We start from the raw sequence: 27,276 nt of genomic DNA on the forward strand, positions 1-27,276 counted from the left end.
AGTGATTATTCTGTTATAACATCTGAGGGGACAGAGTTGCTGCCTTAACTTATAGAGACCTCCCTCCACCCACCATCCCTCATCCCCTCACTGGGAGGGGCCTTGCTCCCTCTGGAAGGGCTCACCTAGGCCCCACTGGTTTCACGCCTAGTTCTGACTCCATGACTGTCCATGTCCCTAAGGGCTGGAGCTGCAGCAGCAAGACTGAGATAGGAACGCCAGAGATTGCCTTGGATAGTCTTTTCCATTAGCCCTATAATTAAGAACCACTATTTATAAGACAATGAGGATATCCTCTTCTTGAAAACTTGTTGGAGAAGCAGCAGAACTAGATGTGAGGTCCCTGAGGTTGAGTTTGGTAGTTTTGAGATCCAGTATGGTACAGCCTAACACTAACTCAAATGGGTCCTGAGTCTGTAAAAGAAGAAACTCTAAACTGTACCACTGACAGCTGGCTGGGCTCACTCAGTTTGTATAAATCTAGTGGACTTTCCCTTAAGCCTGAGAAGTCACTGGAGACTAAGTCTGGTTATATGCGGTGTAAGCTGGGTAAATACCATTTGGAACACAGGCCTACAGCAGATCCAGAGTAAACAAAACCTGATGCCTGTACTGAATACCTGAAAATTATCCTACAATAAGGATAAGGATATTCTTATTATCCTTATTTTACAGATAAGAAAACTGAAATAGAAAAGTTAAGTAACTTGTCTAAGGTCAAAGAATTAGAAAGTGAGGGAGGTTGGCGTCAAAGTCTGGCAGTCTGAATCAGAGCTTGTGCTCTTAACCACTACATTATACTGCCTGACAAAGATAAAAGAAATCCTTCTCTCTAAGCAGAACTGGCTTCATGAACATGTGATCAGTGCAGTGGTACAGCACCCTGAGCTTAGAAGAGCCTTGTACTTGGGGTTTAATGCCACTGTCTTAATTTTAATAATTTGAATTTGTGCTTTGTAAGTGCAAACCAAAATGTGATAGAATAATTGAGTAGGCACCTGAAGCTTGGAGTCTCAGCTAGCACACAGTCCCATCTTTCACTGCTTCTTCACCTCCCTGGGACAGATTATTGACTGCCCACTTCCCTGTCCATTAATACTCAGGGCCCCACCCAGCCTCTTCTTCTCTGTCTCACCCAGTGACCGCTGCAACCCTCCACTCTCAGGGATCTGGGCATGGGCTCAGGGAGGATTGGGGTCAGGTACACATGCCCTGCAACATCTCAGGGTTGGACATGATGACAGCCAGCCATCCTGGTCCCAGGGTGGTAATGCCATTGCACATTTGGCAGATCACCCAGCAGGGCTCATTGCCCACCCTGATCCAAGTACCTAGTGCATCCTGGTGTAGAGGTTGCAATACCCTTGATGGTCACCTGTCCACCATGGGTTGGGGCAGCTGACCCATGGGAAGAGGATATGCCTGGTTCTACCTACTCACTCCTGACCAGGGTACAATGCATCTGTCCAGCAGGTAGGAGGAGGACCCAGCAGCCAGTGGGCCCCTCACATGTGCATCAGATCACAGGGTGGGGTCACAGGGCACTTGTGAAGCTATACACTTGCCCCACAAGTATCCCTGTGCCTGAGAGGGTATGACATTAAATGAAAAAATTTAAGCACCATGAGCGGTTGAGAGAGACACTCCAGTAGAAAGGAAAAAAACTTTTTATCTGAATACCTTTAACAGCACTTTTTCTTGCTTTTTGAACAGGGACTTCACATTAACATTTTGCACTGGGGCTACAAATTATATAGCCAGTTCTGACTGTAAGGACTGTCTATTACTAAAGTATTTTGTTATCCCCTGAGATCTACCATTCCCTCTGTAGAAATGATGAAGCTGATGAGGTTTTAACTGTCCCTAGTCTTGCTGGGGCTGTTTAAAGGATAGGGGACACTTCTACTTGCCAAGGAAGAAGCCAATTTCGTCCCAAACTCCCAGCTGTGTTAAGTATCTCACATCATGAGAGGGGCTTAGGAGGATGTGGTAGTAGACAATATTCTGTGGTACAGATCAGGAGACCTGAATTCTAAATCTGCCTCTCCCTCTGACTAGCTGAGAATGCTGCTCTCCCTTGTGGACACTGTGTGTCTTCATATGTGAAAAGAGCAGTTTCAATTAACCTAGCATTTTCAGACTGTCATTGAGTTTCTAGAGCAGTGCCTCAGAGAGGGAGAGGTGAGTGCTAGGCAATGGGGCTATAGGCACCCCACACTTTTCCAGCCAAATCTGTTCCACTTTTGTTTTATATTTTTTTGTTCTGCATTGGAATTCACTTAAAGAAATAATTCCAATGCTTAAAAAATTAAAACCCATAATTCTCAATGATCTCTATGGGCCCTTATACCTCTGAGTTCTGATTGTGAGTCTTTAACCTTGAATCCTACAAAAAGGATGATCTTTATTCCAGGAAGAAATCTATCATATGCATGGGCTGGTTACCATAGAAGAAGAGAAATCCAGGGAGGACAAGGGATTAAAAGGCAAACGCCTGGGTGGTATAGAACTAAAAGATAAGGGCAATGAAGAAGAGGTTCAGGTTCCCTACTGTGGGCTGAGTGTTAACAGGAAACATCCATAAAACCAGGAGATTCAGCTAGATGATCATGTCTCAAGAGGTAAGATTTTCTACCTCTCCTCCATTACATGATAGAATGTAACAATGTCTGGTGGACAAAATGAAGTGAATAAGGAAAAGGGTTAGTTGGGAGTGAACTTCAACTCTGCTAATGTTTTTTGAGCCTTTACCGGGTACCAAACTTTAGGCTAGACTTAGGGTGGAAGATTAAAAAAAATTAACCAAATATGGCTCCATCTTTCCAAAAGTGTTTCAACACAGGTGAGCAAAACAGAAATTCTGAAAAATGCACAGAGTATTTTATAAGGCCAAGCATCATAATGGTAAAATAGAGGTGCAAAGTACAATGGGAAAACAGTGGATGAATGCTCACTTCCATCTGAAATGTCAAGAAAAGTTATCTGGAAATGAAGATTGGATTTAAGTTTGGACTTTAAAAATGAATAGGACTTGGGCGAGCAGGACCTGAAGATCTTCACATGCCAAATTTAGAAGTTTGGAATATGTGTTATAGGCAAAGAGAAACATGGAAAAGTTGTAAGCAGTGTGGAGGTTAGGAGAAGGCTGATCTGGTTGGATTTACATTTAAACCACTGAGCTTGTTATGTGAAAAGTAAATTTAATAGGATCCAGGGTGGATTCATAGAGAGGAGATAAAAGACTATTTTGCTAATCCAGGCAAGAAAGGAGTGTGCCATGATCCAGCACAGTGCCAGTGGCAGTGAAAAAGAAACTAATTCAAGAGGCATTTGGGAGAGAAAATTGACAGGATTTGGTAATTGATTAAATATAGGGAGCTACAGGGGAGGGAAGTAACAAGGACTCACTCAGGTTTTGGGCTTAAGAAACTGGGTGATGCCATTCACTCAGGGTACAAGGAAAGAGGAGAGCAGGTTTAGAAGAGTTCAGTTTCTGAACATTAAGTTTGAAGTGCCTAAGGAACTTTCAAGTGGAGGTTCTACTTGGTAACTAGATATAATGATCTGGAGCTCTAAGGGGATTGGTTTTCACACAGCTACCAAATAAACCACATTCCCTCACAACTGGGTTTTAGGAGTCCTTGGCAGATGGCTACTAAGGCTAGGCAGTTTCTGGGAATAGAGGCAGAGGCAAAACCATTCTTGAGGCCCAAAAATTGCATCTAACCTAAATGTAGCTAAATACTACTTTCTGTTTTTCCTTGCAGCTTGAGCCACTCAATTACTTTTCCCCAACTAGTTGTTTGATATTGGTCACTTTCCCTTGTCTTGGCCTTGATTTCCTCATCTATAAAAGTAAGATATTAAGGTTTTATATTCTTCAGATATAGGATTGTTTGTTTTTACAGATAGCCTGTTGTTCAACATATTTAGATAAGATAGCAATATCCATGCATTTGGTGCATCTTTACAAATTCTGAGGACTAGCCATGGACTAATAAATTAACTGGGGTTCTGCTTACACTTGTGTTTCCTATTGGAAGTATATTCAGAAATACTAATGGACTTGGCTCAGATCCATTCAAACTTTGCATAAAAAAACCCCATCACTATAATTCAGGCCTGGAATTTCATTAATAAATGATCCATTGTTCCTTGCAAAGGATCTTCAAATCCTAGTCTAGCTAGTGAAACCAATCTCTTGTTTGGCTGAGTACTGCTCTCTTTAAGATTTATCCCTGTAAATCTCAATAATTGCACATGTGAATTCATATATAGACTTACATTTTACAGCTTCACTGTGGCAGATATCGTAGAGCATTTGGAAAACACACATCTAGGAATATTCTGAGTCCTTATGAAAGATATGGATTTAAATTAACTCAGCCTAAGGGATATCAAGGAAATCCTCTATATAAGTACATGAGTGGTAAAGCAAAGGAATCAATGTTCTCTTCTATAACTTATAGTCAAATTACATTGTTTTCTAACCTTGTTATCTTGGAATTAACTCATGACTAGTGTTATACTCGTTCACAACTCAGATTGACATATTCATACCCACATACATTATTTCCTTCTCTTAAAGTATTTCTTATCAGTTGTTTCAGAAAATACACATCATTTTGTCCATATAATTTCTCCCTATCATATTGCTGTTTATCTAAGCACCTACACCTAAACACTTAGCCAGAGCAATTCAATTATTCTTAAAAGGCTTTATTCGCAGGTAAGGAAAACACTGTGAATAGAACTGTGAGCAAGTCTTCATAGAACATATTACATTTTGGAGACACAGAATGGGAGATTAGGGACTTTTCTTCAATATTTTTCTGTAGAGCAACTTTCACTTCCTAGTTTCTCAAACTGTAGATGAGAGGATTTAACACTGGGATCACCATTGCAAAAAACACTGAGACCATCTGATTTCCTGCCTGGGATCCACGTTGAGAGGGCTGCAAGTAGGTGTACATAGTTGTTCCATAGTATAGGCCAACAGCAGTCAAGTGGGAAGCACAGGTAGAGAAAGCTTTTTGCCTGCCAGAAGCTGAGGGAATTCTCAGGATAGTCATGAGGACAGACAGGTAGGAGACAAGGATTACCATAATGGAGGTGATCAGGGTGAATCCTCCGCAGCCAACAATCAAGATCTGGGTGACCCAGGGGTCTGAGCAAGCCAGTGCCGACAGTAGAGGGATGTCACAGAAGTGAGGAAGGACATGTGGTTGACAGAACGATAGTTGTGTGATGGAAGTTGTCACAGAAACCATGTTAACTAATCCACCAAGGTAGCATCCTGCTACCAATTCGAGACGACGAACTCTAGACATGGTGATGTGGTAGAGCAGTGGGTGACAAATGGCAGTATAGCGGTCATAGGCCATGGAAGCCAAAATGTTGCATTCAGCAGAGGCAAAGATTATGAACAAGCCCATTTGAGTCACACATCCAAGGAAAGAAACAGCCTGCAACTTAGAAAACAAATTTGCTAAAGTCTCTGGGATCATGACAGAAGAGAAACACACATCAAGAAAGGACAGATTAGAGAGGAAAACATACATGGGGGTGTGGAGGCAGGGACTGACTCCGATCAGGACTACCAGGCCTAGATTCCCCAACATAGTGACAATATAAACAATAAGGAAGACTCCAAATATTAGGACCCCAAGCTGAGGGTTATCTGTCACGCCCAGAAGGATGAGATCAATCAATGTAGATGAATTCTCCATCAACACAAGCTGGGTATTATCCTTGATGAGGTAAGAGTGCTTTTGACATGCTTTAAGTGAGGAAATAATAGAAAACTTGATGATACGGGTAAAACAGTCCCACTCAAAACCCATGAATCCATAGCACTCTCCTTCCCTGCGTCTACGATCTCACTTTAAACACCTTCCCAAATAGTATCACTATTTCCCAAGCATAACATTGGGAAAGTAACGATAGGAGAAAAAAGGGGAAGGAAAAAGAGGTAAAGAAAATTCAGAAAGCAAAAGGAACACAGAAGTAAGAGAGTAAAGGCCTAGGATGCAAAAGACACTTAATATTTGTTGAAGGAATAAATGAAGTAGAAAGAAAAACAGATGTCATCAAGAGATGTTCTTTACTAATACATATATCACAACATTGTAAATCAATTATACCCCAATAAAAATGTTTTAAAAAATAAGAGACTATTAAATTAAAAAAAGAGAGAGAGAGAGATGTACTTTACTGATACAGCACTACAAACTCTTAGAAAATTTGGGGGTATGGAATTCCATTTCACCCTCCCTCACTTTTCCAAATCAATCTCAAGGAATTATTGCAGATGAAGTAACAATATAGTAAATATGTCAACTGATTTCATCGTGACAGACAGCCCCCTCCTCCCTTCAGTATTAGTGACATTGTTTCTGAAAAAGTAGAAGTCACAAATACTCACTATTTTGCTTGGTAAGTAAAGGGTTTTCCAGGACCTTGATCACCTCTTCACTGGTAGATTGTTGCAGAATCAGAATGCCCTGAAATGGCCATCAGAAACTGAACTCAAGGTTATCAGGTATCATTTGGATCCTGTGAAAGAGCAACAGAAAGATTCATGAAGTTGTTGTCTGATCATCACCTGACTGATTCCTTTAACCATGCTTGGGGCAAAGGTTATGCAGCTGCACAAAACTAACTGCAAATTCCACAAGGACTTGTTGGTCAGATCCGTCTGAGCAAAGGGCCAGGTCACAAAATAGTAGGAGTCAGGTGGCACTGAGGCTAAGGGCATGGACTCTGTCCCCCTCTCTTGTGGTCACAGGATATTTCTAATGCTGACTTGCTCCCTCACACAAATGCCTGGGTCTTACCCTGGATGAAGCACCAAACAAGAGAAGGGATAAATCCATACAGATCCATCTCCATTTATACAATTTAAACTAAATCAGAGCCCTTGTGTTTCACTGGATGGCCATCAGCGAGGGGCGTTTAGAAGGGATTCCTGTATTTGGTGAGAGTGTGGACAAGGAAACCTCAGAGGGCTCTCCCAACTTTGATTTAAAAAAAAAAAAAGCCTATCTGTTTCTATTCACCAGAAAACATAGGTTCTTTATTTGGTGTAGTAGTTGAGGTGTCTGATTCTGGAGCTATATGGACCTATTTGAATCCTGGTTTTGGAGATCACTCGTTCTGTGACTTAGGACTTAACCTACCTAAGTGCACTAATCTGTAAAAGAAGGGCACTAATAAGACCTATGTTATGGGGCAATAGCGAAGGTTAAACTAAATATGTTAAGTAAAACACTTGGTACATATTAATTGCTCACTGACTTCTACTCTCTTTATTCCTTTATGACCACTCCTACTTATGTATTTACTATTTTTTTTTCTTCTCCATTTCACTAAATGGAAGCAGAGGTATTGTTTTTTGTATACTATTAGCGTTTTAGACCAACAGCAGTGAACCTTAGAGAGACTGGCTGAAGTATAATCTCCATGTTCCACCCCCTAACCATCCCTCAGACACACACACACCCCCCACACACAGCAGTTTTGGCCAGAGCAGATGAAAGAAGCATCTTTTACTTGTGGTAGCAATACACTCCTTTGTGTTCTACCCAAACTGTTGGAGTAAACTCCTGCTGCTTAGCACAGCAGCCTGCCCAGGCGAATATTCAACCTATACCTCCAAAATGGGAAGATTGGAGGAGAAAATCCTGGGCTGAGTGGAGACAATGGATAAAACACTGTTTTGAGAGACAAAAGACATGAGTTCTAGTCCTGGCGCTAATTTGTATTGTCTTTCAGTGGAAAAGCCACTTACCCCCTTTGAGCCCCATATTTTCTCATCTTGAAAATGGAAAAAACAATATCCACCATGGCTCTCTTTTAGGGTTGGCATGAGGATCAAATAAGATAATGAATGTGAAAACACTCCGTAAACTCTGAAGGGTGATACAATACACATGGAACGGATCCCTATTATTCTTCCATCATGGGAGGTGGGAGAGGGAGGAGGAATGCATCAATATGATCATCTTCTGCTGCCTGCTTCAGCTCCTGCTTACAGAGCTGCACTCTTTGCCCTCCCACTCACCCCCTACACACACATCATCTGTTCTGCCTCTCCACTGTGAAAGTTTCAACCTGTGAAGGCTTAAACAAACAGCTCTTGGTTGTACATGTATCTTGAATCACAAAAAAGACAGGTTTTCAACGTTAGTTTCACGTCCTTGTATCATTTTTTAAATTTCCCATTTTAGGCTAACACTATTCCTTGATGTCTGTATCCATTGTAGGCATTCAATAAATATTAGTTGAATGAATAAATGACTCTCTATTAGTCTTTAGAACATAGTGAAATCTTTTCCCCTTAAAATAAGATTGAATTGCTTTTTCTTCCCCAAAGAAATAAACATACAAAATTAAGACTGTATTAAGGAAATGATTTGATACACCCCATCTGCACATGCTACTGCATTAAGTAGAGTCAATATAACAGCCAGAATGGGTATGTTATTAACTTGGCTAATGTGTCTTGGATATGTACTTATAGGAAATAATCAGGCACTCCTCTTATTTGTTGAAGAAGTAACCTTTCATGTTTAAAAAATGTATTCATGTAAATTTACAGTACCAGCTCTTTAAGAAAAATTTTTTGGTTGCCCGTCTTTTCTTCAGTTATGTAGCTCACTGGGAATCTTCCAAAAATAGCATAATATTTAGAATTTAAATAAAAGTTCACTTATTTACTTATTCAATAAAATTTCTTTTTTTAAACATCTTTATTAGAGTATAATTGCTTTACAATGGTGTGTTAGTTTCTGCTTTATAACAAAGTGAATCAGTTATACATATACATATGTCCCCATATCTCTTCGCTCTTGTGTCTCCCTCCCTCCCACCCTCCCTATCCCACCCCTCTAGGTGGTCACAAAGCACCGAGCTGATCTCCCTGTGCTATGCGGCTGCTTCCCAATAGCTATCTATTTTACATTTGGTAGTGTATATATGTCCATGTCACTCTCTCAGTGCAGTCTTCCAAAAGATCATATATTCCAACCCACATATTTCCAGACGAAGAAACAGAAGTCCAGAGAGGTTAACAGACTTGTCTAAGGTCTCACAATGAATTAGTGGCAGAGCTGGTGTTGGAACCCAGATCTCCTTGACCTAATTCAGTGACCTTTTCACATCACCATCTGGCTTTCCCCTTAATTTGTTTTCTGAAATTTTTCTGGATAGGACTTTCACCTTTGGTACATTCATTCTTTCAATAACAGATGAAATAACAGCGTCATCCTCTGTCGCTATATTTGAGCTATACGATCTTGAGAAAGTATCTTGCTCTTTCTGGGTCCTAGTTTCTTCATCAACAAAATGAAGCAGCTAGACTAGGTGGTCTCTGAGGCTCTTTCCAGCTTTGAACTCTAATTTCCCATGGCTCTGTGAGTTAAACTGTACACACATCATTGGTCATTCTCAATATCTGACTGAGGGATGCTGAAAGAGAAAATTTCTGTAATTCCATGAATCTAGGCTATACAAACCACTCCATCCTACTCTGCTCTCTCAGCCCTCACAGTGACAGAAATGTCATATTGGTGTTTGGTCTTAGTGCGAGGCACTGAGGTAAGAGCATGGGAGGGATGCTTCCAAACTTCCTAGCCACCTTAAGGTAGAAAAGCTCAGTCAAAGATCAGGTTAAAGTGTCCAGGTTATGTCACATTCTAACCCTATAATCTCAGACAATTTTTTCAACCTCTCTGCCATCAATTCCCTTATCTAAAATGGAAATAATTTTACCTAAATTAAATGACTGTTTTGAAGATTAAATAAGAAAAAATATACAAAGTGCTTAACAGATATTTAGGTGCTTAATAAATGTTGCTTTGGCTTCTCCCTAAAAGTCCATTTTTTGTCTTATGATTCCATATATATGAAAGGTCCAGAACAGGAAAATCTACACAGGCAGAAGGTAGATTAGTGGTTGCCAAGGTCTTGAGGAGTGGTGCAGGAATGGTAGGTATGGGGGTTTGTTTGTTTGTTTGTTTGTTTTGATTAAAAGCTATCTGATCTTTAAAAATTTATGGACTTATACTTTTAATAGGTCTTAAACTTTTGACACTTATGTTGCCAAGGACCTTATTGTTCCTTTATTTCAATGTCCACCATTATTTGATATTCCCATATGTTTACAAGTTTCTCAGCCTTTCTCTCTTTTTTTGGTGATGAAATGTTCTAAAATTATGGTGAAGGTTGCACAATTCTGAATATACTAAAAACTCTTGAATGTACACACATTCACATGTGTGTATTTTATGGTATGTGAATTACATCTCAATAAATCTGTTACCAAAAAAAGTAATCCTGATGAGTACTAGGGGAAAAAGTCCATTATAGATTGGTCATCCTTGGCTGCATCTAAATCCTTCTACTGACCTACAGCAGAGAGCCCTGGTAAGCACTGGATGAGATCATTAATTTAAAAGTACTTTGAAAAATTTAATAATGATAAAAGAAATGTATTCAAAACAAATGATAAAATCATAATTGGAGAAATAAAGAAATGGAAAGAGACACCTTGCTCCCAAACAGCAAGGCTAAAATATAAGAAAGATGAGACTCTTTAAGTTAATGTATAGATTTAATGCAATATCAATTTAAAATTCTCCAGGATATTTTATAGACTATGACAAATTTATAGTGAAATTCACCTGGAAGAATAAGAAGACAAAAATGCCAAAAAATATTATTTTTAGTAATGATGGAGATAGCCTCTCAAGTTTTAAACTTTATTAAAAATCCATACATATAAAAAGGACCTTCTGGCATTGGGTTAAAAACAAAGATTGATCAATGAAATAGCATATTTTAGAGAAAGAGAACCAAATACATAAAAACGTCTCCAGTTGGCTAGAAAGAACATGCATACACATACATATATATACACATACAGTAAAGGAAACACTAACAAATAAATATTATTGGGAAAAGTATGTATCCATAAAAAGAGAAATAAATTTGGATATGTACCTCACATCATATATTTCAGTAAACTCCAGATCAAAAAGTTAAACATAAAAATCTAAACTGTGAAACTAGAAAAAAAAAGAATAGCATTGTTTATCTAGCTAGTGTAGCCATTGAAAAAATGAAGGTAACATCAAAGCCAAGATGATGTGTTCAAATATGACTAAAAAAACTTGTGCCCACTGTACTATAACAAAATGAAGATCAAAAAGGAAACAACCACAAGAGAAAATTATGCAATTGAGCAGAACTTTTAAAACACACCAGTCAGAATATATAAATAAATAATGAAATATATGAGATCAATGTATGAAGCTCACTAGATGAATGGTCAAAAAATGGACAACATTCACAGTAGGAAACATACTGAGTATGTAATCACATGACAAAACATGTGACCTCAGCATAATACAAATTAAAACACAGTTTCCCAAAAACCTTGGTAGGTATATATATATAATAAAGAGCACTATCAGGAAACAGGTCACTCTGTAAATTGCTGATGGCAATGTTTATTATCTGTCTTGCCATGTAAATTGCTGGTGATATTTCTGAAACACAGCTCTTTGCCCAAGTAATTTTATTTGCAGGAATACATCCCCAAGGATGCAATCCAAAATAAATAAAAGTAATTTATGCAAAAATCTTCATTATATTGCTATTTAAATATTCATCTACTGTATATGTATATCTGTAAATCACCATGTTATATGTTTAGGGGATTCAATTACGTGTAAGACCCAATCCCTCTCCTCAAGGATCCCATAATGTAGCAGGGAAGGCAACTATATGTAAGATAAAGACAAAGAACTACAGCAGCAAAGAAGAAGAACCAATTTTATTCCATGGGGGTGGAGTGGGGTGGGGTTGGGGAGAAAAAAGGTATCATGGAGGAGGTAATATTAAACATGGACCTTGAAAGATGAGTGGGGTTTGGTGCAAGATGGGAATGGTTACAAGACATTTCATGAAAGATTCCAAATGATCAATAGCTGAGGGATGGCTAAACACACCACTGGATATTAACAGGCTGGATGCCTATGTAATCACTAGGAACAACCAAAAGAAATATACTTGTGAGATAACCTCAAGCCACATAAAACCATGATTGTAACTGAAAAATGTCAGACAGGCACTCAGAGTGCTGGATATCCACAATGTTTGATTCAGTAAAGTTGCTCAAGTTTCATAATTTTAAAAAGTCAACACCACTAGATACATATGAGTGCTAAGACAAACCAACAAGCATTTGATCTGATCCTTCTCTGAGATTAAACTCTCAGGGTCAGGAAGGCTGTGAACATTGAGTTCCTGCAGTGTCTTCAGGAAATTAAGAGTGGTAGTTGCTTGTGGTTACTGCAAGGGGCTGGATTCTGTGCTCCACTTTTACATTTCCTATGAACACGAGTCATGTGCTTGACGTGCTGCTCCCTCCTCTATTCACCCTCCTGCCCCCTCATATCCTAGCCCACTAAATCCTCTTCTATTTTAACAAGCAATTGCAATGCCTTGTCTCCAAAATCCATGAGTAATGGGATAGGAGTTAGGAGGACTCAAAACATCTGTCTTGTTTTACTAAGTCTACTAACAGGGAGAAAGAAAAGCACCCAGGATTGAGAACCTTAGTTTATGTAAGCTTGGAATTCATCAGCTCTGATTCCTCCCCACTACATTCTTACCCAAATTTATTGAGTGTTCCCCTTGCAGACATAAAATAGAAATGTGAATAGCAATTTGGAGCTACTCAAAGACAATCTTGTTTCTATGCCTGAAGTTTTTCAAGTTCTATGCCTCAGGCAAACATATAAAAATAGATCAATTTTTACTGTATGACCAAAATCAGTGGCTCTTGGTGAAAAAGCCCACCCCACTGTTCACTATCCTCCACTCCAAATGTAGGGATTTCAACAAAATGCACAATGCCACTAAACTCACCTACAATGTCTTGTCATTTTTATCAAGGACACCTTCAGCATTTCACCCATCTCCCTCAACTGTTTCTTCTGGAAGGACTGAGGCTTTCAGCTTCCTGGACCTCTATCCATATAAGTAGCCACTTATGATCCAACTGTGTAGTATTCAAAACAAGCAATATACATCATATAATACAGAATCATTCTCCTCTGAGAAAATCTGAGGCTAACTGAAAGGCTGCTGTGTAAAAAATCTCTCTTTCCTTAATTATTTCTTATGTTTTAGCAAATGTTAAAAAAAAACCTCATGCCACTAATTTTTTTCATCCAAATCCCACTCAAATCTATTCCTACACTTTCATTGTCCTAACACCTCTGTGAGATTAGTAGGCCAGTGTTGGTACACACTTACACATCTGGGCTGACGACGATCAACAGGCCTCAAACTAGAAAGAGCAATGGGAGAGACCTTCAAGATGGCAGAGGAGTAAGATGTGGAGATGACCTTCCTCCCCACAAATACATCAGAAATACATCTACTTGTGGAACAACTCCTACAGAACACCTACAGAACGCTGGCAGAAGACCTCAGACCTCCCCAAAGGCAAGAAACTCCCCATGTACCTGGGTAGGGCAAAAGAAAAAAGAAAAAACAGAGACAAAAGAATAGGGATAGGACCTGCACCAGTGGGAGGGAGCTGTGAAGGAGGAAAGGTTTCCACACACTAGGAAGCCCCTTCGCGGGCGGAGACTGCGGGTGGCGGAGGTGGGGAGCTTCGGAGCCACGGAGGAGAGCGCAGCAACAGGGGTGCGGAGGGCAAAGCGGAGAGATTCCCGCACAGAGGATCGGTGCCGACCAGCACTCACCAGCCCGAGAGGCTTGTCTGCTCACCCACCGGGGCGGGCGGGGGCTGGGAGCTGAGGCTCGGGCTTCGGAGGTCGGATCGCAGGGAGAGGACTGGGGTTGGCTGCGTGAACACAGCCTGAAGGGGCTAGTGCGCCACAGCTAGCTGGGAGGGAGTCCGAGAAAAAGTCTGGACCTGCCTAAGAGGCAAGCGACCATTGTTTTGGGGTGCATGAGGAGAGGGGATTCCTGCCCCATGTGCCCACAGAAGGCAGAGCACTGCCTAAGCGAGCTCCACAGATGGGCGCAAGCCACTGCTATCAGCTCAGACCCCATAGACGGGCATGAGACGCTAAGGCTGCTGCTGCCGCCACCAAGAAGCCTGTGTGCGAGCACAGGTCACTCTCCACACCTGCCCTCCCGGGAGCCTGTGCAGCCCGCCACTGCCAGGGTCCCATGATCCAGGCACAACTTCTCTGGGAGAACACACGGCGTGCCTCAGGCTGTTGCAACGTCATGCTGGCATCTGCCGCCGCAGGATCTCCCTGCATTCTGTACCCCGACCTCTCCGTGGCCTGAGTGAGCCAGAGCCCCCTAATCAGGTGCTCCTCTAACCCCATCTTGTCTGGGCGGGAACAGACGCCCTCAGGCGACCTACATGCAGAGGCAGGTCCAAATCCAAAGCTGAACCCCGGGAGCTGTGCGAACAAAGAAGAGAAAGGGAAATCTCTCCCAGCAGCCTCAGGAGCAGCAGATTAAATCTCCACAGTCAACTTGATGTACCCTGAATCTGTGGAATACCTGAATAGAAAACAAATCATTCCAAAATTGAGATGGTGGACTTTGGGAGCAACTGTAAACTTGGGTTTGCTTTCTGCATCTAATTTGTTTCTGGTTCTATGTTTATCTAAGTTTAGTATTTACAGTCTATTATCATTGGTAGATTTGTTTATGGATTTGGATGCTCTCTTCCTTTTTTTTTTATATGTACATATATATATTTTGTCTGTATAGTTTTGCTTTAACCATTTGCCCTAGGGTTCTGTCTGTCCATTTTTTTAATTACATTTTAATTTTTTTTATTTTAAATAATATCTTTTTTATTTTTAAAAACTTTATTTTATTCTATTTCTTTCTTTATTTCTTTCTTTTTTTCTCCCTTTTCTTCTAAGCAGTGTGGCTGACAGGGTCTTGGTGCTCCGGCCACTTGTCAGGTCTGTGCTTCTGAGGTGGGAGAGCCAAGATCAGGACATTGCGCCACCACAGACATCCCTGCTCCAAGTAATATCAAATGGTGAAAGCTCTCACAGAGATCTCCGTCTCAATGCTAAGACCCAGCTCCACTCAATGACCAGCAAGCTACAGTGCTGAACACCCTATGCCAAACAACTAGAAAGACAAGAACATAACCCCATCCATTAGCAGAGAGGCTGCCTAAAATCGTAATAAGGTCACAGACACCTCAAAACACACCATTGGATGCGGTCCTGCCCACCAGAAAGACAAGATCCAGCCTCATCCACCAGAACACAGGCACTAGTCCCCTCCACCAGAAAGCCTACACAACCCACTGAACCAACCTTAGCCATGGGAGGCAGACACCAAAAACAACAGGAACTACAGAACTGCAGCCTGTGAAAAGAAGACCCCAAACACAGTAAGTTAAGCAAAGTGAGAAGACAGAGAAACAAACAGCACATCAAGGAGAAAGGTACAAAACCACCAGACCAAACAAAGGAAGAGGAAATAAGCAGTCTACCTGAAAAAGAATTCAGAGTAATGATAATAAAGATGATCGAAAATCTTGGAAATAGAATGGAGAAAATACAAGGAACGTTTAACAAGGACTTGGAAGAACTAAAGAGCAAACAATGATGAACAACAAAATAAATGAAATTAAAAATTCTCTGGAAGGAATCAATAGCAGAATAACTGAGGCAGAAGAATGGATAAGTGACCTGGAAGATAAAATAGTAGAAATAACTACTGTAGAGCAGGATAAAGAAAAAAGAATGAAAAGAATTGAGGACAATTTTAGAGACCTCTGGGACAACATTAAATGCACCAACATTCGAATAATAGGGGTCCAAGAAGAAGAAGAGAAAAAGAAGGAGACTGAGAAAATATTTGAAGAGATTATAGTTGAAAACTCCCTTAATATGGGAAAGGAAATAGTCAATAAAGTCCAGGAAGCGCAGTGAGTTCCATACAGGCTAAATCCAAGGAGAAACATGCCAAGACACATATTAATCAAACTATCAAAAAATGAATACAAAGAAAAAATATTAAAAGCAGCACAGGAAAAACAACAAATAACATACAAGGGAATCCCCATAAGGTTAACAGCTGATCTTTCAGCAGAAAATCTGCGAGCCAGAAGGGAGTGTCAAGACATATTTAAACTGACGAAAGGGAAAAACCTACAAACAAGATTACTCTACCTAGCAAGGATCTCATTCAGATTTGACAGAGAAATTAAAACCTTTACAGACAAGCAAAATCTAAGAGAATTCAGCACCACCAATACAGCTTTACAACAAATGCTAAAGGAACTTCTCTAGGCAGGAAACACAAGAGAAGGAAAAGACCTACAATAATAAACCCAAAACAATTAAGAAAATGGTAATAGGAACATACATATCGATAATCACCTTAAATGTAAATGGATTAAATGCTCCCACCAAAAGAAATAGACTGGCTGAATGGATATTAAAAAAAGACCCATATATATGCTGTCTACAAGAGACCCACTTCACACCTAGGGACACATACAGACTGAAAGTGAGGGGAAGGAAAAATATATTCTATGCAAATGGAAAACAAAAGAAAGCTGGAGTAGCAATTCTCATATCAGACAAAATAGACTTTAAAAAAAAGACTATTACAAGAGACAAAGAAGGACACTATATAATGATCAAGGGATGAATCCAAGAAGAAGATATACCAATTGGAAATATTTATGCACCCAAAATAGGAGCAACTCAGTACATAAGGCAAATGCTAACAGCCATAAAAGGGGAAATCGACAGGAACACAATCATAGTAGGGGACAGTAAAACCTCACTTTCACCAATGGAAAGATCATCCAAAATGAAAATAAATAAGGAAACACAAGATTTAAATGATACATTAAACACGTTGAACTTAATTGATACTTACAGGACATTCCATCTTAAAATAGCAGAATACACTTTTTTCTCAAGTGCTCATGGAACATTCTCCAGGATAGATCATATCTTGGGCCACAAATCAAGCCTTGGTAAATTTAAGAAAATTGAAATGATATCAAGTATGTTTTTGGAACACAATATTATGAGACTAGATATCAATTACAGGAAAAAATCTGTAAAAGATACAAACACATGGAGGCTAAAGAATACACTACTTAATAACCAAGACATCACTGAAGAAATCAAAGAGGAAATCAGAAAATACCAAGAAACAAATGACAATGAAAACACGATGACCCAAAACCTATGGGATGCAGCAAAAGCAGTTCTAAGAGGGAAGTTTACAGCAATAAAATCCTACTTCAAGAAACGAGAAACATCTCAAATAAACAACCTAACCTTACACCTAAAGCAATTAGAGAAAGAAGAAAAAAAAAAAAAAAACCCTGAAGTTAGCCAAAGGAAAGAAATCATAAAGATCAGACCAGAAATAAATGAAAAAGAAATGAAGAAAACGATAACAAAGATCAATAAAACTAAAAGCTGGTTCCTTGAGAAGATAAACAAAATTGATAAACCATTAGCCAGACTCATCAAGGAAAAAAGGGAGAAGACTCAAATCAATAGAATTAGAAATGGAAAAGGAGAAGTAACAGCTGACACTGCAGAAATACAAAGGATCATGAGAGGTTACTACCAGCAGCTATATGCCAATAAAATGGACCACCTGGAAGAAATGGACAAATTCTTAGAAAAGCACAACCTTCCAAGACGGAACCAGGAAGAAATAGAAAATATAAACAGACCGATCACAATCACTGAAATTGAAACTGTGATTAAAACTCTTCCAACAAAAAAACCCAGGACCAGATGGCTTCACAGGTGAATTCTATCAAACATTTAGAAAAGAGCTAACACTTATCCTTCTCAAACTCTTCCAAAATATTGCAGAGGGAGGAACACTCCCAAACTCATTCTACGAGGCCACCATCACCCTGATACCAAAACCAGACAAAGATGTCACAAAGAAAGAAAACTACAGGCCAATATCACTGATGAACATAGATGCAAAAATTCTCAACAAAATACTAGCAAACAGAATCCAACAGCACATTAAAAGGATCATACACCATGATCAAGTGGGATTTATCCCAGGGATGCAAGGATTCTTCAATATATGCAAATCAATCAATGTGATAAACCATATAACAAACTGAAGGAGAAAAACTATATGATCATCTCATAGATGCTGAAAGAACTTTCGACAAAATTCAGCACCCATTTATGATAAAACTCTCCAAAAAGTAGGCATAGAGGGAACTTACCTCAACATAATAAAGGCAATGTATGACAAACCCACTGACAACATTGTTCTCAATGGTGAAAAACTGAAACCATTTCCTCTAAGATCAGGAACAAGACAAGATTGTACACTCTCACCACTATTATTCAACAGAGTTTTGGAAGTTTTACCCACAGCAATCAGAGAAGAGAAAGAAATAAAAGGAATCCAAATCGGAAAAGAAGAATTAAAACTGTCACATTTTGCAGGTGACGTGATACAATATATCGAGAATCCTAAAGATGCTACCAGAAAAATACTAGAGCTGATCAATTAATTTGGTAAAGTAGCAGTATATAAAATTAATGCACAGAAATCTCTTGCATTCCTATACACTAATGATGAAAAATCTGAAAGAGAATTTAAGGGAACACTCCCATTTACCTTTGCAACAAAAACAATAAAATACCTAGGAATAAACCTACCTAAGGAGACATAAGACCTGCATGCTGAAAACTATAAGACACTGATGAAAGAAATTAAAGATGATACCAACAGATGGAGAGATATACCATGTCCTTGGATTGGAAGAATCAACACTGTGAAAATGACTCTACTACCCAAAGCAATCTACAGATTCAATGCAATCCCTATCAAACTACCAATGGCATTTTTCACAGGACTAGAACAAAAAATTTTACAATTCGTATGGAAACACAAAAGACCCCGAATAGCCAAAGCAATCTTGAGAAGGAAAAACGGAACTGGAGTAATCAGGGAGCCTGAGTTTAGTCTATACTACAAAGCTACAGTAATCAAGACAGTATGGTACTGGCACAAAAGCAGAAATATAGATCAATGGAAGAGGATAGAAAGCCCAGAGGTAAACCCACACACATATGTTCACCTTATTTTTGATAAAGGAGGCAAGAATATACAAGGGAGAACATACAGCTTCTTCAATAAGTGGTGCTTTGAAAACTAGACAGCTACATGTAAAAGTATGAAATTAGAACACTCGCTAACATTATACACAAAAATAAACTCAAATTGATTAAAGACCTAAATGTAAGGCCAGACACTATAAATCTCTTAGAGGAAAACATAGGCAGAACACTCTATGACATAAATCACAGCAAGATCCTTTTTGACTCACCTCCTAGAGAAATGGAAATAAAAACAAAAATAAACAAATGGGACCTAATGAAACTTAAAAGCTTTTGCACAGCATAGGAAACCATAAACAAGATGAAAAGACAACCCTCAGAATGGGAGAAAATATTTGCAAATGAAGCAACTGACAAAGGATTAATCTCCAAAATTTACAAGCAGCTCATGCAGCTCAATATCAAAAAAACAAACAACCCAATCCAAAAATGGGCAGAGACCTAAATAGACATTTCTCCAAAGAAGATATACAGATTGCCAACAAACACATGAAAGGATGCTCAACATCACTAATCGTTAGAGAAATGCAAATCAAAACTACAATGAGGTATCACCTCACACCGGTCAGAATGGCCATCATCCAAAAATCTACAAACAATAAATGCTGGAGCAGGTGTGGAGAAAAGGGGACCCTCTTACACTGTTGGTGGGAACGTAAATTGATACAGCCACTATGGAGAACAGTATGGAGGTTCCTTTAAAAAGTAGAAATAGAACTACCATACGACCCAGCAATCCCGTGACTGGGAATATACCCTGAGAAAACCATAATTCAAAAAGAGTCATGTACCACAATGTTCACTGAAGCGCTATTTATAAGAGCCAGGACATGGAAGCAACCCAAGTGTCCATTGACAGATGATGGATAAAGAAGATGTGGCACATATATACAATGGAATATTACTCAGCCATATAAAGAAATGAAATTGAGTTATTTGTAGTGAGGTGGATGGACCTAGAGACTGTCATACTGCGTGAAGTAGGTCAGTAAGAGAAAAATAAATACTGTATGCTAACACATATATAAGGAATCTAAAAAAAAAAGAAAAAAGCATATGGTTATGAAGAGCCTAGGGGCAGGACAGGAATAAAGGCACAGACATAGAGAATGGACTTGAGGACACTGGGATGGGGAAGGGTAAGCTGGGACGACGTGAGAGAGTGGCATGGACTTATATATACTACCAAATGTAAAATAGATAACTAGTGGGAAGCAGCCGCATAGCACAGGGAGATCAGCTCGGTGCTTTGTGACCACCTAGAGGGGTGGGATAGGGAGGGTGGGAGGGAGACACAAGAGGGAGGCGATATGGGGATATATGTATATGTATAGCTGATTCACTTTGTTATACAGCAAAAACTAACACACCATTGTAAAGCAATTATACTCCATTAAAGATGTTAAAAAAAAAAAAAAGGGTACCTCTGAGTCAAAAAGAAAAAAAAAGAAATTAAAAATAGAACTACCATATGATGCAGCAATCCCACTACTGGGTATATACCCTGAGAAAACCATAATTCAAAAGGAGTCACGTACCACAATGTTCATTCCAGCACTATTTACAATAGCCAGGACATGGAAGCAACCTACGTGTCCATCAACATATGAATGGAGAAAGAAGATGTGGTACACATACACAATGGAATATTACTCAGCCATAAAAAGAAATGAAATTGAGTTATTTATAGTGTGGTGGATGGACCTAGAGTCTGACATACAAAGAGAAGTAAGTCAGAATGAGAAAAACAAATACCATATGCTAACACATATATATGGAATCTAAAAAAAAAAAAAAACAGAAATCAGTTCTCAAGAACCTAGGGTCAGGACAGGAATAAAGACGCAGATGTAGAGAATGGACTTGAGGACAGGGAGGGGGAAGGGTAAGTTGCGATGAAGTGAGAGAGTGGCATGGACTTATATGTACTACCAAATGTAAATTAGATAGATAGTGGGAAGCAGCCACAAAGCACAGGGAGCTCAGCTCGGTGCTTTGTGACCACCTAGAGGGGTGGGATATGGAGGGTGTGAGGGAGATGCAAGAGGGAGGAGATATGGGGATATATGTATATGTATAGCTTATTCAGTTTGTTATAAAGCAAAAACTAACACACCATTGTGAAACAATTATATTCCAATAAAGATGTTAAAAAAAAAGAAAAAAAATACCCATTGGAAAAAAAAAAAAGAAGATTCAATGAGTTTAGATTCATTGACATGTTTCAGGGCAGTCCACTATGCCCAAAACATAGTATTGGACGAGACGCAAGAGGGAAGGGATATGGGGATATATGTATATGTATTCACTTTGATTCACCTTGTTATAAAGCAGAAACTAACACACCATTGTAAAGCAATTATACTCTAATAAAGATGGTAAATAAATAAATAATAAAGTTGAAAATATATTGGCTTTGAAGTACAACAAAACTGAGTCTGAATCTTGTATTTACTACTAACTAGCAGTTTTACTTTGGCAAAGTTGTCCTCTCTGAACCTCACCTTTCTTGTCTGTAAACAGGTGATAGTAATACTAACCTCATATGCTATCGTGATGATTAAATATGAAACATAGGTAAAGCACATGGCACATGACAGCTTCTCAATAAATGGTGGTCATTATTAGCTGCTATGTAGGTTAATACATTGTAGCTTTCTCTTCAGAACATATTTGTTCATTAATTAGTTATAAATACTCTCTCTTTCTAGCTCTCAAAATAAACATAGATCTTCTCTACTTTCCTAAAGAATAGCTTGGCAATAGTGCAATTAATTTATTAGCAACCTGATTTTACACATAAGGAAACCAAAGTTATATGACTAGTGTAACGTCATACAGTGAGTTAGTGACAGAGCTGAATCTAAAACCCAGGTCATCTCATCCCCAGTTCAGCAGATTTTATGCACTCAACTGATACCCCTTAGACTAGGCTGTACTGCTATTAACAGTTTGTGGTGTCAGGCAATAATAACAATTATTTTCGTTCACTTTTTTTTCTAACATCTTTATTGGAGTATAATTGCTTTACAATGGTGTGTTAGTTTCTGCTGTATAACAAAGTGAATCGGCTATACGTATACATATATCCCCGTATCCCCTCCCTCTTGCGTCTCCCTCCCACCCTCCCTATCCCACCCCTCTAGGTGGTCACAAAGCACCGAGCTGATCTCCCTGTGCTATGCGGCTGCTTCCCACTGGCTATCTATTTCACACTTGGTAATGTATATGTGTCCATGCCACTCTCTCACTTACCCTTCCCCCTCCCCTTGTCCTGTATTGCTTATCTAAGTCTATGCAAGAAGAGCAAAATAGAATACTGGAAATCTGAATAATTCAGACTAAAGCTTTTTTTCTACGTTTGGGGCAAAAGAGCCAAATGAAAACTACTTGGGCAGTTGCAGAAGAAGCAGGGCAAATTAATGTCAATGCTTACTTCCCCATATATACTCTTGTCCTCCTCCAGTTAGTCTGACCATCTGAGTGAAGGGTGCCACTCTCCATCTAGCCAGAAACCTAGGAGTCACACTTAACACCTTAATATCAATACCTCCTTTCTCCACTCCTCCCTTATCCAAAGGTAACCAAGTCCTTCTAACTCTATCTTCTAAATTCTGTTCAATACTTTCTAACCCCTCTACTAGGTGAAAATTTTTTCTCACCTGGAAACTGCAAAAATCTTCTAATTGATCTCTATTTGGCTTTTCTTAGCCCTCTAAAATAAATTTATTATGCACATCCAGTTGGTCTTTTAAGACAAAAATTGGAATATGTATGGAAAAAGTGAAAATTTATGTACTATTATTATGTATCTTGTCCTGTATACCTCTTTTCCTTGAGTCACTAATTATCATTTTGACTTGACTAATTTGCTATATAATTATTTTCACTTTTCCCACAAACACTATCAGATGTTAAGACTACAAATATCATTCCTTCCAAATAATAAAATGTCAGATTAATTTATTCAACAAATATTTACTGAGGGTCTATTATGTCCTAGGCACTAGAAATGCTTAGTGAACAAGACAGACAATATCCCTATTTTTATGAAACATGCATACTTGTAGATGAAGAAATATAATAAACAAATATATAAATATATAATATAATGAAAGTGCTACAATAAACTTGTTAAATGCCATGATGAAAAAGGGTTTCCAGTTAAATGCAGTGGATTAGACATTCATATTTATCTATAAATGACATAAAAGAACTATTTTAGAGCCGTAAACCCATGAGAACAAAACAGGAAAGAGTATGAAAACAGCAGCATTTTAGGAAATGGAAAGCTCAAGAGCAAATATTAACTGATTAGCAGACCCAAGGAACCTGAATCCTAAACCAGCAGTGAGAAAATGAACAATACAATTTGTACCAACAAACTCCCAAAAGGCTCAGAAACTAGCAGCATCAAGTCAGCATCCGGTACTTCTATAAGTGAGGGTAAAAGTGGAGCCAAAAACATGGGAATTAGTAGATAAGTGATTTGTGAAGCAACTAGGCCTCCAAATCCCCTTCTTTATTCTTTGCAGCTGGGTAATTCCCCTACGTACTTCCCTCTCACAAAAGACTAGAGACTTATTCTCTGATAATTAAAATAGGAGTTCTGTCTTAGAACTGAGTGTAAGATTAGGTGAAAGTCTAGCTATATACTGCATGTTGAGACCACCAGCCCTCTTCCACTTGGTTCTCAGAAACCTACAGCCAAGGCTTGTATCCCCCAAGTAGAAGATTAGAAGATTATTTTCTGAGAGAATTTGACCAGACTTACAGAAAATTATCTGAACATAATTAGGGGTTCACCAAAGGAAAGAATCCAGCCAAATCATCCTATAGTAGGGCCCACCATAACAAAAAGTTTTCATCGTGCTTTTCATGCCCCATTCAAATATAACCAAACATTCAAGGATCCCAAGACATATGATTTGTTTTTAATTCTCTCATGAAAGGAAGAGATCAAAACAAATGAGGAAAAAAAGTAACTTAGAGGAAACATTTCAGGAAGATGAGAACCTTAAAAATCTTTTAAAAAAAAATCTTTAAGATCATCAGAAATATAAAAGAAGATATTGTAGTCATTAAACAAGAATAGTATATTATTTTTTAAATGGGCATTAAATAAAAGAGTTCTTGGATATTTTAAATGACAGCAGAAATAAAGCTTCAGTAGAAGTAGTGGAAAATGAAGTTGAAAGATTCTCACAAAAACTAGACCAAAGAAACAGAGACAGAAAATAAGAAAAAAAAAATTTTTTTTTTATTTAGAAGATCAAACCAGGAGGTTTGGGATAGGTTTGATAGGAATGAAAGGTTTTTCTGAAAGAGAGCAGTGAAAATGGAGGAGAGGAAATTATCAAAGAAATCATTTAAGTAAAATTCCCAGAACTGAAGAAATAGTTTCCAGATTAAAAGGGCCAATTGAGTACCCAGCAATACTGATGCAAGTAGATTCACACTAAGGCATGCCATACTGAAATATAAGAATACTGGAAACCAAGAGAAGATTATATTTGAATGGCAGAAGTTGAGTAGGAAGGCACAGATGAATAAGGGCCACAGAGATGACCATAGTCATGGCATTGCATATAACCACTATATCCAATCCATCATACTCTGCCTGATCTACTCTAAAAGGTCATCCAGTATCCAAAGACTTCTATTTACCTCCACTGTACCCTCTTAGCCCAATCCAATTGTCTTTCTCTTAGATTACTACAATAGCCTATAACTGGGCTCTCTGTCTTTACTCTGGCCCCCTATAGTCCATCGTCCAGATAGCAGCCAGAATCATCTTTGCAAAGTGTAAATCAGACCCCTTTTCTTCCTTTCTTAATCCTATCAATGGCTTTCCACTGCTTCCAGAATTAAGTCCAAACACTTCACCATAGCATTCTGGACTCCACCATTAGATGTCCTTGAATATCTTTTGACATCATCATCTATCTGTCTCTCTCATTACTTCCAGACACATTGATTTAATTTACATTCTATGTACATGCCCACTACATTTCCAGCTTAGGTCTTTTGCATTAGTCTCTATCTGCAATCTCCAGCTCTTTCTCATCACTCATTACTTAGGTCTCAGCTCACTTGTCACTTCCTCAGAGAAAATTTCCCTGATCAACTTACCTAAAGCAGTCACTGACCCAGCAATTCTCTACACCATTTTATTCCAGCATTTATTCTAGCTATTATCAGCTAAAATTATGTTTTTAAATTCATCTCTCTGTATATATTTATTATCTGTATTCTCCCACAAGAATATAAGTGCCATATGGGCAAAAGTGAATTTGCCTATCACTTTGCATGTTCATAGGTGCTCAATAAATATTGCCTGAATTAACTTTCTAATGGATTAACCACCAAGAGTTCATAGACCTTAACACAGTAACAGAATAGAGTTGCAGATTTACATGGTGACATAGTGGCCACATATTAGATAATCCGAAAGGCATCCCATGGCTGAGGAAAAAATGATAAACAGGCTCATCAATGTCACACCTGAAGAGAAACCAATAGCTTCGAACTCTGCTATAATGTCCTCTAGCTTCTTTGTTCCCATGACTAAGGAGTAGCAAACATGCAGAAAAGACACGCTAGTGAGTAAGAAATACACAAATGGTGTAAAATGGAGTATGTATGTGCAAGGTAGGGGTGATTAGTTTGATACAAAAGAGGGTAATCAAGCCCAGTTCCTCACTATAGCAATAGAAAAAATAATTTTTATTGCCCCTCAAAAAGAGACCCCTGAAGAGCCAGGCTCTAACGGGTTCTCAAGAACATAAACTCAAATTGGTGGTATTAGATTTCCTTTCTTTACAGATCACATGGCAAGCCCAGTTTAGGAGAGGGTACTTGTCTTAGTCTGCTAAGGCTGCCATAACAAAATACCACTGAGTGGCTTAAACAACAGAAATTTATTTTTTCACAGTTCTGGAGGCTAGAAGTTGCAGATCAGGGTGCCAGCATGGTCAATTAATGGTGAGAGCTCTGTTCCCAGCTTGCAAACAACCACCTTCTTGCTGTGTCCTCACATGGCAGAGAGAGAGAGAGAGAGAGAGAGAGAGAGAGAGAGAGAGAGAGAGAGAGTGCACTCTGATGTCTCTTTTTATCAGACATCTAATACTAATCCCATCATGAGGTGCCCACACTCATAACCTCATCTAAACCTAATTACCTCCAAAAGGTCCCATCTCCAAATGCCATCACACTGGGGGTTAGGGCTTTAACATATGGATTTGGGTGGGGGGACACAATTCAGTCCATAGCAGTAATGAAACTGATAGAGAAAAGAGGCAAAGTGTAAGGCAGGCCTGCCAGATGATACAGTTGAATGAGTCTACAATTACATTCCTCTCAAGATTTATCTATTGGTGGAGCTCACTAAAGCACTCCTACATTTCCAATTATCCAACTCCCAGCACTCCCCTCTCCATCCTACTACCCTTCCAAACCATCATGTGGTAAATACAAAGATTGTTATATTCTAAAGTTATCTGATGGGATCAAGTTACATAGCCAGGAAAGGAATTCCTTCGTGTTTAATAGATCATAAATCCAATATGCATATTAGGAAAATAATACGTTCAAAGTCACACTGAAAATAAGATTTCAAGCCGGATTTGAGACCAGAGCTCTTGTCTCCCAGCAAAAGGTTTTTCCCTCTGAAGACGCAGCTATTGTCCCAAGAGACCCATGCCTCAGGTTGGTTCTGAAAGAATACCATAGAGATTTAAGGGCTGTTAAAACCTTGGGTCACTGTGACCCTTACTCTGTACTTCGTTGTTGAATTCTGTCTTTCACTTCATCTAAGTAACTGAAAATCAGGAAGATCCTCCTTCTCTACCAACCTTGAATCTCATTAGGGAAGAAGTACACTGTGTACTTGTTCCCTTGGCACTTCAGGTGGCAAATTTCATCCTTTCCCAGGCCAATTAGAAGCTCGCAAGTACCTTGTTCCCTTGCCAGCTGTCTTCAAGGACAATGTGCTCCCTAAGACCCACACGACAACAAATATTACTTAACAGACCAATAATTCCATACCGCAGTTGAAAATATCAAGATTACTACTGAGATTGAAGCATTGACTAGAAAAGAGTCCCAATGATCTCCTGATTAT

General features: G+C 38.9%; 1 protein-coding gene across 8 annotated transcripts in view; it reads right to left on the bottom strand.

Annotated features, from left to right (window-relative positions):
• Nucleotides 1-27,276, bottom strand: part of IGSF1 (immunoglobulin superfamily member 1) — a 444,083-nt gene that overhangs the window by 147,914 nt on the left and 268,893 nt on the right. For all 8 annotated transcript variants that reach the window (XM_059910639.1, XM_059910645.1, XM_059910648.1 and 5 more), the window contains one exon: nucleotides 6,425-6,555. The gene's annotated coding sequence lies outside the window, so the exon portion shown is untranslated. The remainder of the gene's footprint in view (nucleotides 1-6,424; nucleotides 6,556-27,276) is intronic.

The sequence above is a fragment of the Balaenoptera ricei genome, chromosome X, assembly GCF_028023285.1.
Source record: "Balaenoptera ricei isolate mBalRic1 chromosome X, mBalRic1.hap2, whole genome shotgun sequence".
In the NCBI taxonomy this organism is placed as follows: Eukaryota; Metazoa; Chordata; class Mammalia; order Artiodactyla; family Balaenopteridae; genus Balaenoptera; species Balaenoptera ricei.